Raw genomic sequence first — 16,115 nt, 5'->3', positions numbered from 1 at the left:
TGCGGAGGCAGAAGCTTGCGGCGGCGGAATTTTTTTTCGTGGATCTCCTTATTTTTTCTGGGATTTTAGGGAATTTATAGGCAAAGGATCTAGGTCAGGGGAGGCCTAGGGATACCACAAGCCTGGGAGGCACGGACCCCCTGGTTGCGCCATGAGGGCTTGTGGCCTCCCCCGAGAGTCCCTGCCTTGGTTCCCAAGCTTTCTGCATAACTTCTGTTCCGGAAAAAATCTTTTCCGAAGTTTCATTCCGTTTGGACTTTGTTTAAAATCCTCTTCTGAAAAGGGTCAAAACAAGGAAAAAACAGGAACTGGCACTTGGCACTGAGTTAATAAGTTACTCCCAAAATAGATATAAAAGGCATACAAAACATACAAAGTTTGATAGCATGAAACCATCAAAAATTATAGATACGTTGGAGACGTATCAAGCACCAGGCAGGAACCAATCTCCCCGCAAGAAGTAGTATCACAACAGGGGATGTATCAATCATATCTCCGCTGAAGAGGCACAGGAAGACCCGGAATGCATTCTGGGTACGTTCGTCGTCAACTCCACCCCAACAACAATATTGTTTGATTGTGGTGCTTCACATTCTTTTGTTACTCAGAAGTTTGCGGAAAAGTGTGGTTTGAAGCCTACTCTACTTAATGGACAAATGGCAGTACATACCCCGGGAGCGGTGTTAAGGACCTACCTAGGGTGTAGAGGAGTTGGGATTGTTATCAATGGGATAAGCTTCTCATCAGATCTCATCGTCATTAAGTTGCAAGGCCTAGAAGTAATTCTTGGTATGGATTGGTTGGCCAAACACCAGAGTATCTTGGACTGTGCCAACAGGGCTATTACCATGACTAGCGACCAAGGGGTCATAGTCAAGTATGTCTCTGAGCGAGTATCCACTCATGTACCGCTAGTTAATAGCCTATCGGGAGAAGAGCTCGACCGAGTGTAGATAGTCTGTCAGTACCCGGACGTCTTTCCAGATGAGCTAGTAGGGATGCTTCCCGACCGAGACATCGAGTTCATCATTGATTTCATGCCCGGATCGAGGCGTATCTATAAGAAGCGTTATAGGATGGGATCCGAAGAGCTAGCAGAGCTGAAGAGGCAGTTGGATGAGCAACTCAGGAAAGGATTCATTCGTCCGAGTGCATCACCTTGGGGATCACCTGTCCTGTTTGTGTCTAAGAAGGATGGGACTATCACACTCTGCGTCGATTACCGTTCTCTCAATGAGGACATGATCAAGAACAAGTCCCCACTCCCTAAGATTGAATACTTGTTTGACCAGTTAAATGGAGCCAAGGTATTTTCTAAGATCGATATACGATCTGGATATTACCAGCTAAAGATCCGACCTGAAAAAATACCCAAGACTGCATTCATGACTCGGTACGGTCTATACGAGTGCACTGTCATGTCTTTCGGGTTGACAAATCCTCCATCTTACTTCATGTACCTCATGAACAAGATCCTCATGGAATACCTGGATAAGTTTGTCGTCGTATTTATTGATGACATATTAATCTTCTCCAAGTCCAAAGAATAGCATGAGCAACACTTGAGGATAGTACTGGAGAAGCTTCGAGAGCACCAACTTTATGCCAAATTCAGCAAATGCCAATTCTGGCTGAACGAAGTTGGTTTCTTGGGTCATACCATGACGGTAAGTGTATTGGCGGTCGATCCCTCCAAGATTACTATGGTAACCAATTGGGAGTCGCCAATCGATGTGAACAAAGTCAGGAGCTTCCTCAGACTCGCGGGATATTACCGCAAGTTCATAGAAGGATTCTCTCACATCGCTCGACCCATGACTCAGCTCTTGAAGAAAGGCAAGAAGTTTGAATGGACGCCGGAGTGTGAAGCAAGCTTCCAGGAGTTGAAGAAGAGATTGACTACCGCCCCGGTATTGGCTACTCTAGATATCAGCAAGGAGTTTGTGATATATTGTGATGCCTCCAGCCGGGCTCGATGGAGTCCTAATGCAAGACGGCAGGGTCGTGGCGTATATATCACGGCAACTGCGCCCGCATGAGGAGAATTATGCCACCCATGATCTCGAGTTGACAGCAGTAGTGCATGCCCTGAAGACATGGCGACATTACCTTCTGGGGAAGCGATGTGAAATATACACTGACCACAAAAGTCTGAAGTATATATTTACTCAAAGGGAATTGAACATAAGGCAACGGAGATGGTTGGAGTTAATCAAAGACTACGATCTCAGCATGCAATACCACCCCGATAAGGCCAATGTAGTGGCTGATGCCTTAAGCAGGAAGGCCAGCACCTTGAATGTTATGCTCAAGGAAAGGCTACCCACCTTATATGAAGAAATGGAGAGATTCGGGTTGGAGCTAATGGAACCAGGATTCCTGGCTAACCTCGAAGTCAAACCAATGCTCGCTGATGATATCAAGGAGGCCCAGAAGGGGCACAAGAGCATTAAAGGCATCAAGAAGAAGATCCAGGAAGGCAAGGACCCAACATTCTCGGTGGATGAACAAGAAGTAGTGTGGTTTGGGAAACGTTTATGCGTACCCAACAAGGCAGAATTCAAGGACTTGATCCTGCACGAAACACATGACATGCCCTACTCTATTCACCCCAGTGGTACCAAGATGTATCAAGATCTCCGAGAAAGATTCTGGTGGCATGGCATGAAGATGGAAATAGCGCCTTATGTTGCCAAATGTGATGTATGTTAGCGAGTCAAGGCTGAACATCAGCGACCTGCTGGACTTCTATAACCTCTCCATGTGCCTGAACGGAAGTGGAACAATGTAGGCATGGGCTTCGTCACCGGCTTACGAAGGTCTGATAACCCACAAGTGTAGGGGATCGCAACAGTTTTCGAGGGTAGAGTATTCGACCCAAATTTGTTGATTCGCCTCAAGGGGAAATGAAAGAATATTCCCAAGTATTAGCAGCTGAGTTTGTCAGATTCAACCACACCTGAAAGATTAGTGTCTGCAAGCAAAGTATCAGTAGCAAAGTAGTATGATAGCAACGGTGTCAGAAACAGATCTATTGACGGCAGACTATTCCTAACTGTTGTATCAATGGCGCCAGTAAGTTGCACGCGGACGGGGAACTATTCTTCCCCGGCGACGGTGTCGAAAAAGTCTTGCAACAAGTAACAGCAATGTGGCAAGGAACAGCAGTAGCAGCAGAGTAACAGCAGTAGCAAGAGTAGTAGCAAAGTGACCCAATCCCTTTTGTAGCAAGGGACAAGCCTGGACAAAGTAACATAGCAAGGACCAGTAGTAAAAGACTCGTAGGCAGTGGATCGGTGATGGATGAGTATGACGGATGTGATTCATTATGTAACAGCTATAACACAGAGAGATAAGTAACTAGCTCCCTTTCATGAATCTAATGTAGGCATGTATTCCGTATGTAGTCATCTGTGCTTAGGGAAAAGGACATGCATGACATCTATTGGCAGCGGGGTCCTAATGGAAACTACGGGATATTAAGGTTCTTCTTTTAATAAAGAACCAGACCAACGCATTAACACGTGGTGAATACATGAACTCCTCATACTATGGTCATCTCCGGGAGTGGTTCCCGCTATTGTCACTCCGGGGTTGCCGGGTCATAACACATAGTAGGTGACTACAACTTGCAAGATAGGATCTAAAACACACATATATTGGCGACAAGCATTAAGCATAGCCAACTAGTAGCAACATCAATCTAGAAGATAGTGGATACTAGGGATCAATCCACGTCAAAACTAACTCGATTACATGATAGATCTCATCCAGCTCATCACCGTCCTGCAAGCCTACAATGAGATTACTCACGAACGATGAAGAGCATCATGAAATTGTCGATGGAGGAAGGTTGATGATGACGATGGCGACGATTTCCCCTCTCCGGAGCCCCGAATGAACTCCAGATCTGCCCTCCAGATGAAGAACAGGAGGTGGCGGCGCCTCCGTATCGTAAAACGCGATGAAACCTTCTCCCCGATTTTTTCCCGGGCAAGACGGAAGATATAGAGCTGAGTTTGGGGGCGGTGGTGCCACGTGGGCCCCACAAGCCCTCATGGCGCGGCCTAGGGGGGTGGTCGCGGCCTGTGGGCTTGTGGCCCACTGGCACGCCCCCTTAGGTGGATCTTTACGCACGTATTTTTCTTTTATTCCAGAAAAATTCTCCGTAAATTTTCAGGACATTCCGAGAACTTTTATTTCTGCACAAAAACAACACCATGGCAATTCTGCTGAAAACAGTGTTAGTCCGGGTTAGTTCCATTCAAATCATGCAAATTAGAGTCCAACACAAGGGCAAAAGAGTTTGGAAAAGTAGATACGTTGCAGATGTATCAACTCCCCCAAGCTTAAAGCCTTGCTTGTCCTCAAGCAACTCAGTTGACAAACTGAGAGAGACAAAAGAAAAACTTTGACAAACTTTGTTTGATCTTGTTGTTGCAACTATGCCTAACTCACAACAAGAATTTCAGCAAGGTCACAAGCAAACCACATAAGCAAATGACATCTAGGTCTCATGGTAAACTCATATCAATAGCATAATCAACTAGCGAGCAAATAATAATAAGTGTCAAATGTCAACACTTCAATCAAAATAACATGAAGCAGTACGAATAGATGGTATCTCGCTAGCTCTTTCTCAGACCGCAAAACATAAATGCAAAGCACCTTCAAAGACCAATGGCTGACTAAACATTGTAACTCATGGCAAAGAAGATCTAGTCATAGTCATACTCAACATAGTTAAAAGCAAAGCATAAAAACAACAGAGGTGCTCTCTAATTGGTGCTTTTATAAGAGGAGGATGACTCGACAGGAACATAAATAGGCAGGCCCTTCGCAAAAGGAAGCATTGATTTGCAGAGGTGCCAGAGCTCAAGCTTTGAAAACAGAGATAATAATTTTGGGTGGCATGCTTTCATTGTCAACGCAATGACTAAGAGTTGTCAACATCTTCCACGCTACACATGCTATAGGCGGTTCCCAAACAGAAAAGTAAAGTTTTGAATCCCCCACCATCAATCAATCACACTCCACGGCTAGCCGAATCCTCGGGTACCGTCCATACCAACATCAATCCTGGGGCAATTTTGTTTGCAATTATCTTTTCTATTTGAGTATGGAACTGGGAATTCCAATTACCGGCCCCTTTCTCGTGAATGGTAGTGAATAAACACATATCGAGGATAACACACCTAGCATGTAAGATACCAATAACCCCCTGTCACCACATGAGCGGTTCGGGCATGTCATGACCCACAAGTATATGGGATCAATCGTAGTCCTTTCGATAAGTAAGAGTGTCGAACCCAACGAGGAGCAGAAGGCTGTGATAAACGGATTTCAACAAGGTAATAACTACAAGCACTGAAAGTAGCGGTAACAAGTGATTGTGTAGCGAGGTGAAATGTAGCAAGCAAAGAGTAACAAGTAACAAGTAGTAGAAACAATGTAGCAAGTGGCCCAATCCCTTTTGTAGCAAGGGACAAGCATGAACAAAGTCTTATAGGAGGAAAAACGCTCCCGAAGACACACGGGAATTTCTGTCATGCTAGTTTCATCATGTTCATATGATTCCCGTTCATTACTTTGATAGTTTGATATGTGGGTGGACCAGCGCTTGGGTACTACCCTTGCTTGGACAAGCATCCCACTTATGATTAACCTCTCTCGCAAGCATCTGCAACTACAAAAGAAGAATTAAGACAAAGTCTAACCATCGCATTAAACTAGTGGATCCGAATCAGCCCCTCACGAAGCAACGCATAGACTGGGGTTTAAGCTTCTGTCACTCCAGCAACCCATCATCTACTTACTACTTCCCAATGCCTTCCTCTAGGCCCAAATATGGTGAAGTGTTATGTAGTCGACGTTCACATAACACCACTAGAGGAAAAACAACATCCAACATATCAAAATACCGAACGAATATCAAATTCACATGACTATTATCAGCATGACTTATCCCATGTCCTCAGGAACAAAAGTAACTACTCACAAGACATAATCATAATCATGACCAGAGGTGTAATGAATAGCATCAAGGATCTGAACATAAACTCTTCCACCAAGTAATCCAACTAGCATCAACTACAAAGAGTAGTCAACACTACTAGCAACCTTACAAGTACCAATCGGAGTTGTGAGACGAAGATTGGTTACAAGAGATGAACTAGGGATTGGAGAGGAGATGGTGCTGATGAAGATGTTGATGAAGATGCCTCACTTGCGACGAGAGGAGTGTTGGTGATGACGATGGCGACGAGTTCCCCCTCCGGGAGGGAAGTTTCCCCGGCAGGATCGTCCTACCAGAGCTCTAGATTGGATCTGCTCAAGTTCCGCCTCATGGTGGCGGCGAAACCACAAAAATGCTCCCTCTTGATTTTTTCCAGACCAAAACCCTTCATATAGCAAAAGGGGGGAGCTAGTGGGCCGCCAGGCAGCCCACAAGCTTGCCTTGCGCCACCAGGGGGGTGGTGGTCGAGTGGGGGCTTGTGGAGCCCTGGTGGCCCCCTCCGGTAGTTCTTTCGCCGAGTATTTTTAATATATTCCAGAAAAAATCCACGTAACTTTTCAGGGCATTTGGAGATGTGCAGAATAGTGGACTAGGATTTGCTCCTTTTCCAGTCCAGAATTCCAGCTGCCTGAATTCTCCCTCTTCAAATAATCCTTGCAAAATAAGAGAGAAAAGGCATAAATATGGTACCACAAGTAATATAACAGCCCAAAAAGCAATAAATATCAACTTGAAAGCATGATGCAAAATGGACGTATCAGCATGCAAAACAGATTATTTCTTGAAGATTTAGAGAGTGGCACATGCAAATTTACTTGGAACGGCAGGTAGATACCGCATATAGGTAGGTATGGTGGACTCATATGGAACAACTTTGGGTTTATGGAAGTGGATGCACAAGCAGTATTCCCGCTTAGTACAAGTGAAGGCTAGCAAAAGACTAGGAAGCGACCAACTAGAGAGCGACAACAGTCATCAAAATGCATTGAGATTAACTAACATTGAGTGCAAGCATGAGTAGGACATAAATCACCATGAACATGAACATCATAGAGGCTATATGTTGATTTTGTTTCAACCACATGCGTGAACATGTGCCAAGTCAAGCCACTTGAATCATTCAAAGGAGGATACAATCCTATCATATTACAACACAACCATCTCAATATTCATGTGGGCATCCAAGACAAACCATTATAAGCTCCTAGCTAAGTAAGCATGGCATAAGCGACTATGATCTCAAAGTTGTCATTGCAAACATGTTTCTCTCACAACAAAGCTGAATCAGGCATGATGATCTAGTCATATTTACAAAAACAAAATAGATCGAGTTCATACCAGCTTTTCAAGGCTCAGTCACTTCATCATATATCGTCATTATTGCCTTTCACTTGCACGACCGAACGATGTGTACAATAATAAGAGTGCTCGTGCATGGGACTACAGCTGGAATCTGCAGGCAAACACAAAGGTGAAGACAAAGTAATATGGCTCTTTGAAAGCTAAACAGGTATGCATGCAAGAGCCACTAAACATTGTAACCAATATCTTCTACCTTGACCCAAAGAAAAAGAAAACTATTTACACGGGAAAGCTCCAAACAAGCAAAAGAAGAACAAGAAAATATTTTTGGGTTTTCTCAAACTAGACAGACACACGAAAAGAAAACGAGAAAAAGAAAATAAACTAGCATGGATGATACAGTGGCAAAGTGTGAACACCGGCTAACAAAGTGAAAGTGTAAGCAAGAATGTAAAGTCGGTGAGAACACGTACTCCCCCAAGCTTAGGCTTTTGGCCTAAGTTGGTCTACTCCCAAGGATGGTCCTGGCAAAACCCAAAATCATAATGGGGGTTATACGGGAGCGCTGCAACCACTGCCTGAATAGCTGCCTCTCGGAGACGAGCAGCCTTTGCCTCCCTCTCATACTCCTCTGCCTCTCCTCTGGTTATGTAATATCTCCATTTTACCTGAAAGTCAAAGAAGGCAGGAGCAGGAAGGGTAATATGGAAAACACGCTGCCGGTTAAATATTAAACGGTATAGGAGGGATTCGTCATCCCTCTGAAGGAACTGGTAGCGTGTCAAAGCGACGCGGTCAAGGAAAGCTGTATGGAGCGGGGGATCTCCTTCGCGGATGGGTACTCCCAGAAAATTTGCTATGCGAGTGGCATAGATCCCACCAAAGAAATCCCCTTCAATAGCATTCTTATTTAGCCTCCTTGCTATAATAGCTCCCATGTTGAAGCTTTTGTCACCCGTCACTGCACTCGTAAGGATACTAAGGTCGGGTGCGCAGAAGTGTCAATGCTTAATCTTGCCATTAATGCATCTGCCTATGAAGAGGGCAAAGTAATGCAAGGCATGAAAATGAATACTCCCCATGGTAGCTTGCGTAATGTCTCTAGTTTCTCCAACAGTAATACCAGAGCAAAAATCTCTAACCAAAGATTTAGGAGGATCATTGAGACTACCCCATATAGGTATTTTGAAAATTCTATTGAAATCCTCTAAATACACGGTATAAGATTTATCATAGAGATCAAACAGTACCGATGTCTCACGACCAGCTGAAAATTTGAATCTACGAACATAAGAGGCAGTGAGAGCAACATACTGTTCACATTTATCGGAGATGAATTCTTCGAGTTCGACATTGTGAACAAGTGCATCGAACTCATCTTTGAAACCTGCCTCAATCATAATTTCATCAGAAGACCATTCACATGGTTGTACCTGCGTGTCCCTTGGTTGGTAAGGATCAGGCTCCTGAATTGCAAGACGGGGACCTCTCTTGCTTGAGGAACCACCATGAAAGTTTCTCCTGAACATCTTCCTTTTCTGAAATTTTCAGTGATTCTAAGCAAAGGTGAACAAGGCTCAACCAAACTTGTAGCAACTACCCCCACAAGTTCCTAGAGGCCATATTACGCATCAAAACTACTTGGGACCAGCTGAAATTAGCATGCAAAGCTCAAGAACATGGTCACCAAGGCAGCAAAAATACGTGGAGTATAAGGCACTAGAGCAAAAACTAATTGGACCAATGGAAGAGTCACTTACCAAGGATTAATTTCCCCAAAACAGTTCGGAGAATGGTGATTTGAGCAAAGAGATCGAAAATCCCAGCCAGAGGAGCAAGAACACGGGTTTGAGGTGCGAAATGATTTTTTCCAGAGGTAGGAGAAGGAGATAAGAGCAAGAAGGAGTGGAGGGGGTGCCTGTGGGCCCCACAAGCCCGGGTGGCGCGGCCAGGGGGTGCCCACGCCCCTAGAGCTTGTGGCCCACTGGTGTGGCACCCAAACAAACTCTTCGTCTCAGAATTTTTCAAAAATTCCAGAAAAAATCATACTTGATTTTCAGGACGTTCGGAGAACTTTTATTTTCGGGGTACTTTTCTACGGGACGCTAAAACAAAAAACAGGGAAAACTAAACTAAATCTATCATTTTTCTTCTAAGCAACCTAAACTGAAAGCTCGAAACAGTGGTTCGTGACTCCTCGATTCATCCATCTCATGGTCACCGAAAGAAATCCGTCAGTGAGGTTGATCAAGTCTCCTCGACAAACCTTTTCGAATCGCAAAAGAGAACGGAGAATTTTGGAATATTCACTAGGTCACCTCAATGGGGATGTGTATCTCCCCAACAAGCAAATCATACTTCATCTTGACACGAGGAATAGGGCATTCAAAGCTCCCAATAAGAATCGATGAAGTGTTTTCTATAGCATTGATGCAATGTACTCGATATTGTGTCTTCGGAAAGTGCACCGTATGCTCATTACCGTTTACATGGAAAGTGACATTGCCTTTGTTGCAATCTATAACAGCCCCTGAAGTGTTTAAAATGGGTCTTCCGAGGATGACTGCCATGGCATCGTCCTCAGGAATATCCAAGATAACAAAGTTTATTAAGATAGTGACATTAGCAACCACAACAGGCACATCCTCGCAAATGCCGATAGGAAAAGCAGTTGACTTGTCGGCCATTTGCAGAGAGATTTCAGTGGGTGTCAACTTATCCATTTCAAGTCTACGATAAAGAGAGAGAGGCATAACACTAACACCGGCTCCAAGGTCACATAAAGCAGTTCTAACGTACTCCCTCCGTTCCTAAATATAAGTCTTTATAAAGATTTCACTAGTGGGCTACATACGGATGTATATAGACATACTTTAGAGTGTACATTCAATCATTTTGCTCCGTATGTAGACATCTAGTGAAATTGCTTAAAAGACTTATATTTAGGAACGGAGGGAGTAGTTACCTTTAATGGAGCAAGGTATAGTGGGCACACCGGGATCACCTAGTTTTTTAGGAGTTCCACCCTTGAAGCTATAATTAGCAAGCATGGCGGAAATCTCAACCTTAGGTATCTTCCTCTTATTAGTCACAATATCCTTCATGTACTTAGCATACGGAGACATTTTGAGCATATCTGTCAAACGCATTTGCAGAAAGACAGGTCTGATCATTTCATAGAATCGCTCAAAATCCTCATCATCCTTTTTCTTGGATGGTTTGGGAGGAAAGGGCATAGGTTTCTGAACCAATAGTTCCCTTTCTATACCATGCTTCCTAGCAGTGAAGTCATTCTTATCATATCTTCTATTCTTAGGCTGTGGGTTATCAAGATCAACAGGTTCAATCTCCACATCCTTATCATTGCTGGGTTGATCATCTTCATGAACATCACTATTGATATCATCTTTAGGCTCATGTTCATCACCAGATTGTGTCTCAGCATCAGAGACAGAGGCATCGTTTGATCTCTCAGGGGTAGCAGGGTTGCTAGCGTGCAGGTTCCTATCATCTTTCTTCTTATTTCTAGGATGACTAGGTGCATCAGTGCTAACTCCTTGAGAATCTTGTTCAATTCTCTTCGGATGACCCTCAGGATACAGAGGTTCCTGGGTCATTCTACCGCCTCTAGTAACGACACTAACTGAATTGTCATTCAACTCATTGAGGAGGTCATTCAGAGCTTTAAGTACTTGTTCTACCTGAGTAGTAACCATAGAGGCATGTTTACTCAGAAGCTTTAGATCATTGACATTTCTGTCCACACAAGCACTTAAATGACTAAGCATACGAGCATTCTGTTCCAATTGTCTGCTAACGTAAGCATTGAAACTTTGTTGTTTGGCAATGCAGTTATCAAATTCATCCATGCATAAGCTAGCAGGTTTGTTAAAAGGAATATCACTCTCATCAAACCTATGCAGAGAATTTACTTCTACTACCTATATCGGGTTATCGAGACCATGGATCTCTTCAATAGGTGGTAGATTTTTGACATCTTCAGATTTAATGCCTTTCTCTCGCATAGATTTCTTGTATTCTTGCATATCTTCAGGACTGAGGAATAGAATACCTATTTTCTTCTGCGTTGGCTTAGGAGGTGGTTCGGGAATAGTCCAAGCATTCTCATTGCACAAGATGTTATTCAATAGAATCTCAGCTTGTTCTACAGTTTGCTCCGTAAAAACACAACCAGCACAACTATCTAGGTGGTCTTTGGAAACATCGGTAAGTCCATTATAGAAGATATCAAGTATTTCATTCTTCTCAAGAGGGTGATCAGGCAAAGCATTCAGCAGCAGGATGAGCCTCCCCCAAGCTTGTGGGAGACTCTCTTCTTCAGCTTGAGCAAAGTTGTATATTTCCTGCAAGGCAGCTTGCTTCTTATTGGCAGGGAAATATTTTTCAGAGAAGTAGTAGACCATATCTTGGGGGCTACACACACATCCAGGAGCAAGAGAAGTGAACGAGGTCTTAGCATCATCCTTTAGCGAGAAAGGAAACAACTTGAGGATATAGTAGTGGCGGATCTTTTCCTCACTAGTGAATAGGGTGGCTATATCGTGCAGTTTGGTAAGATGGGCTACAACCGTTTCAGACTCATAACCGTGAAAAGGATCACATTCGACCAGAGTGATTAACTGAGGGTTGATAGAGAATTCATAATCCTTATCGGTCGGAAAGATAGGCGAAGTAGCAAACTTCGGGTCGTATTTCATCCTAGCGTTCAAAGATTTTTCTTTCCACTTGCACAGTAGTTTCTCTACATCATAGCTATCCTTACACGCAAGAAAAGCCTCAACTTTCTCTCCCTCCATAACATAGCGTTCAGGCATAACAGGAAATTCAGGCATAGTAGCAGGTTCTGCTTCAATAGTATCAGCAGTTCCAGAAGTATCATCACGTCTAGCAGCAACTCTAGCAATTTGTGCATCAAGGAATGCACCTAGTGGCAAAGCAGTATCAGACATAGCATCATCAGGCATAGTATCAAGCATAGCATCATCAGGCATAGCATAATCAGGCATAGTATCAAGCATAGCATCATCAGGCATAGTATCAAGCATAGCATCATCAGGCATAGTATCAAGCATAGCATCATCAGGCATAGTATCAAGCATAGCATCATCAAGCATAGTATCAAGTATAGAATCGTGGGCAGCAGAAGTAGCATCATCAAGCACACGCGACATATCAAGATTTCTAGCACGAGGCGAAGTCGCAAACTTACTCAAAACTAAAGGTGAATCTAGTGCAGAGCTAGATGGCAGTTCCTTACCTCTCCTCGTAGTGGAAGGCAAGATTTTAGTTCGTGGATCTTTCGGATTCCTCATAGTGATCAGCAGACGTCAATCCCAAATGACTCAGAGAATATAGTTGTGCCTCCCCGGCAACGGCGCCAGAAAAAGGTCTTGATAACCCACAAGTGTAGGGGATCCCAACAGTTTTCGAGGGTAGAGTATTCGACCCAAATTGTTGATTCGCCTCAAGGGGAAGCGAAAGAATATTCTCAAGTATTAGCAGCTTAGTTTGTCAAATTCAACCACACCTGAAAGATTTGTGTCTGGAAGCAAAGTATTAGTAGCAAAGTAGTAAGATAGCAACGATGTCAGAAATAGATCTGTTGACGGCAGACTATTCCTAACTGTTGTATCAATGAGGCAAGTAAGTTGCACGTGGACGGGGAACTATTCTTCCCCGGCAACGGTGTCGAAAAAGTCTTGCAACAAGTAACAGCAAAGTGGCAAGGAACTGAAGTAGCAGCAGCGTAACAACAGTAGCAAAAGTAGTAGCATAGTGGCCAATCCCTTTTGTAGCAAGGGACAAGCCTGGACAAAGTAACGTAGCAAGGACCAGTAGTAAAAGACTCGTAGGCAGTGGATAGGTGATGGATGAGTATGAAGGATGTGATTCATCATGCAACAGCTATAACACGGAGAGATAAGTAACAAGCTCCCGTTCGTCAATCTAATGTAGGCATGTATTCCGTATGTAGTCATACATGCTTAGGGAAAAGAACTTGCATGACATCTATTGTCCATCCCTCCCGTGGCAGCGGGGTCCTAATGGAAACTACGGGATATTAAGGTTCTCCTTTTAATAAAGAACGGGACCAATGCATTAACACATGGTGAATACATGAACTCCTCATACTATGGTCATCTCCGGGAGTGGTTCCGGCTATTGTCACTCCGGGGTTGCTGGGTCATAACACATAGTAGGTGACTACAAGTTGCAAGATAGGATCTAAAACACACATATATTGGCTACAACATAATAGGTTCAGATCTGAAATCATGGCACTCGGGCCCTAGTGACAAGCATTAAGCATAGCCAAGTAGTAGCAACATCAATCTAGAACATAGTGGATACTAGGGATCAATCCCCGTCAAAACTAACTCGATTACATGATAGATCTCATCCAACTCATCACCGTCGAGCAAGCCTATGATGAGATTACTCATGAAAGATGAAGAGCATCATGGAATTGTCGATGGAAGAAGGTTGATGATGACGATGGCGACGATTTCCCCTCTGTGGAGCCCCGAACGGACTCCAGATCTGCCCTCCAGATGAAGAACAAGAGGTGGCAGCGCCTCCGTATCGTAAAACACGATGAAACCTTCTCTCCAATTTTTTACCGCGCGAGATGGAAGATATAGAGCTCAGTTTGGGGGCGGTGGTGCCACGTGGGCCCCACAAGCCCTCATGGCGCGGCCTAGGGGGGTGGACGCGGCCTGTGGGCTTGTGGCCCACTGGCATGCCCACTCAGGTGGATCTTTGTGCAGGTATTTTTCTTTTATTCCAGAAAATTCTTCGTAAATTTTCAGGACATTCCGAGAACTTTTATTTCTGCACAAAAACAACACCATGGCAATTCTGCTGCAAACAGCGTTAGTCCGTGTTAGTTCCATTGAAATCATGCAAATTAGAGTCCAAAACAAGGGCAAAAGAGTTCGGAAAAGTAGATACGTTGGAGACGTATCAAGGTCCAGCAGAGGCCATGACTCTATATGGGTTATTGTCGACCATCTGACCAAGGTGTCTCACTTCATCCCGGTAAGTACCACCTATGGGGGCGACAAGCTCGCTAGCCTCTACATTGAGCGTATTGTGAGCCTTCAAGGAGTCCCCATGGAGATTGTATCTGACCGAGGCACGCAGTTCACCTCAAGATTCTGGAAGAAGTTCGAAGAAACCCTCGGGACCAAGCTCTCTTTCAGCACTGCCTTCCACCCGCAGACGGGCCGACAGACGGAGAGAGTAAACCAGATACTCGTGGATATGCTCCACGCATGTGTCTTGGCTCATGGTGCCAAATGGGAAGACTGTGTGCCATTCGCTGAGTTCTCCTACAACAACAGCTACCAGACCAGTTTCTCGACGAACCCATTTGAGGTGATGAACGGACGAAAGTGCCGCACCTTGCTCAACTGGTCCGAAACTGGTGAAGGGTTGATTTTCGGGCCGGAAGTTCTGCAAGAGGCAGAAGATAAGGTGCAGCTTGTCCGAGAAAACTTGAAGGCAGCCAAGTCGCGACAAAAGAGCTATGCAGATTCTCACCACAGAGAAGTGGACTTCGTTCCCGTAGACCAGGTGTACCTTCATGTCACACCTCTCAAGGGAACCAAGCGTTTCCACGTCAAGGGGAAACTTGCTCCAAGGTTCATTGGACCTTTTAAGATCACGACAAGGCGTGGAGAAGTTGCTTACCAGTTGGAGCTACCTCCAGAACTTTCGAGTGTGCACAACGTCTTCCACGTATCACAACTTCAAAAGTGTCTTCATGCGCCAAACCATCCAGATCTTCATAAGGACATTGACCATCAGGCCATCGACTTTGAGCCAGATCTCATTTATCGTGAGAGGCCGATTCGCATCCTAGATGAAGCAGAGCGTTGCACTAGAAGCCGCACCATCAAGTATTTCAAGGTTTAGTGGAACAACCACACCGAAGCATAAGCAACATGGGAGCGTGAAGACTATCTCCGATCTGAGTTTCCGTACCTTTTTAGCACCTAGCTTAGGAATCTCGGGGTCGAGATTCTTGTAAGGGGGATAGGTCTGTCACACCCTGTTTTCACTATCACTTTTTCTGTAATTCAAAATCTGAGTTTATTAGAACTTTGTCAAAATTAATGTTGTGAGTGCCATGACTGTCATTATATGCTTGTATGCTTGATTATGTGATATCAAAAACCGCATTTCTGATAACCTAATTATTTTCAAAGCCGTTTTTCTAATTTCTCGTTAATTAAAAACCCTGCTTTGGGTTGCGCTACAAGTCCTTGATGGCAAGGAGTGCTCTTACACAAAGTCGGTGATCTCGTTCTAGCACCATTTTAGTTCACCAAAACCATAAAATAATTATTTTATGAATTATTTTCCTATTCTATTTGCATGTCCCTTTGTGAGGCCAGAAATGATATTCCTATATGGAAAAATACTTGTCTGCCTTAGAAAAATCTAAGAAACTTTGGAGATACTCAAAAGGACATATATTTTCCATACATGAGATTGTCAACCCCTATTTATATTATAATTATTTGAGTAAAAACCTGAAAACCTTTTCTGTCTGTTTTGACCTTTTGAAATATTCCAAAGGAAATATTCTCAATAAATTCCTACAAAATTCCAGTGGTATCCCTAAGCCATATTTGGTGCCCATATAAAAACTCACCTTGATCCAAGGTGGTTAAGGTTACCAAATAATTGCAAAACCGTTTCTGTCCAGTATGAAGTTAGAGCAACTCTACATAGCAAAGTTTATCCAATGGAGCTAAAACCTTGCAGAGTG

This window comes from Hordeum vulgare, chromosome 1H, assembly GCF_904849725.1.
Source record: "Hordeum vulgare subsp. vulgare chromosome 1H, MorexV3_pseudomolecules_assembly, whole genome shotgun sequence".
NCBI lineage: Eukaryota > Viridiplantae > Streptophyta > Magnoliopsida > Poales > Poaceae > Hordeum > Hordeum vulgare.
Note: the sequence above shows the minus strand (reverse complement) of the source record.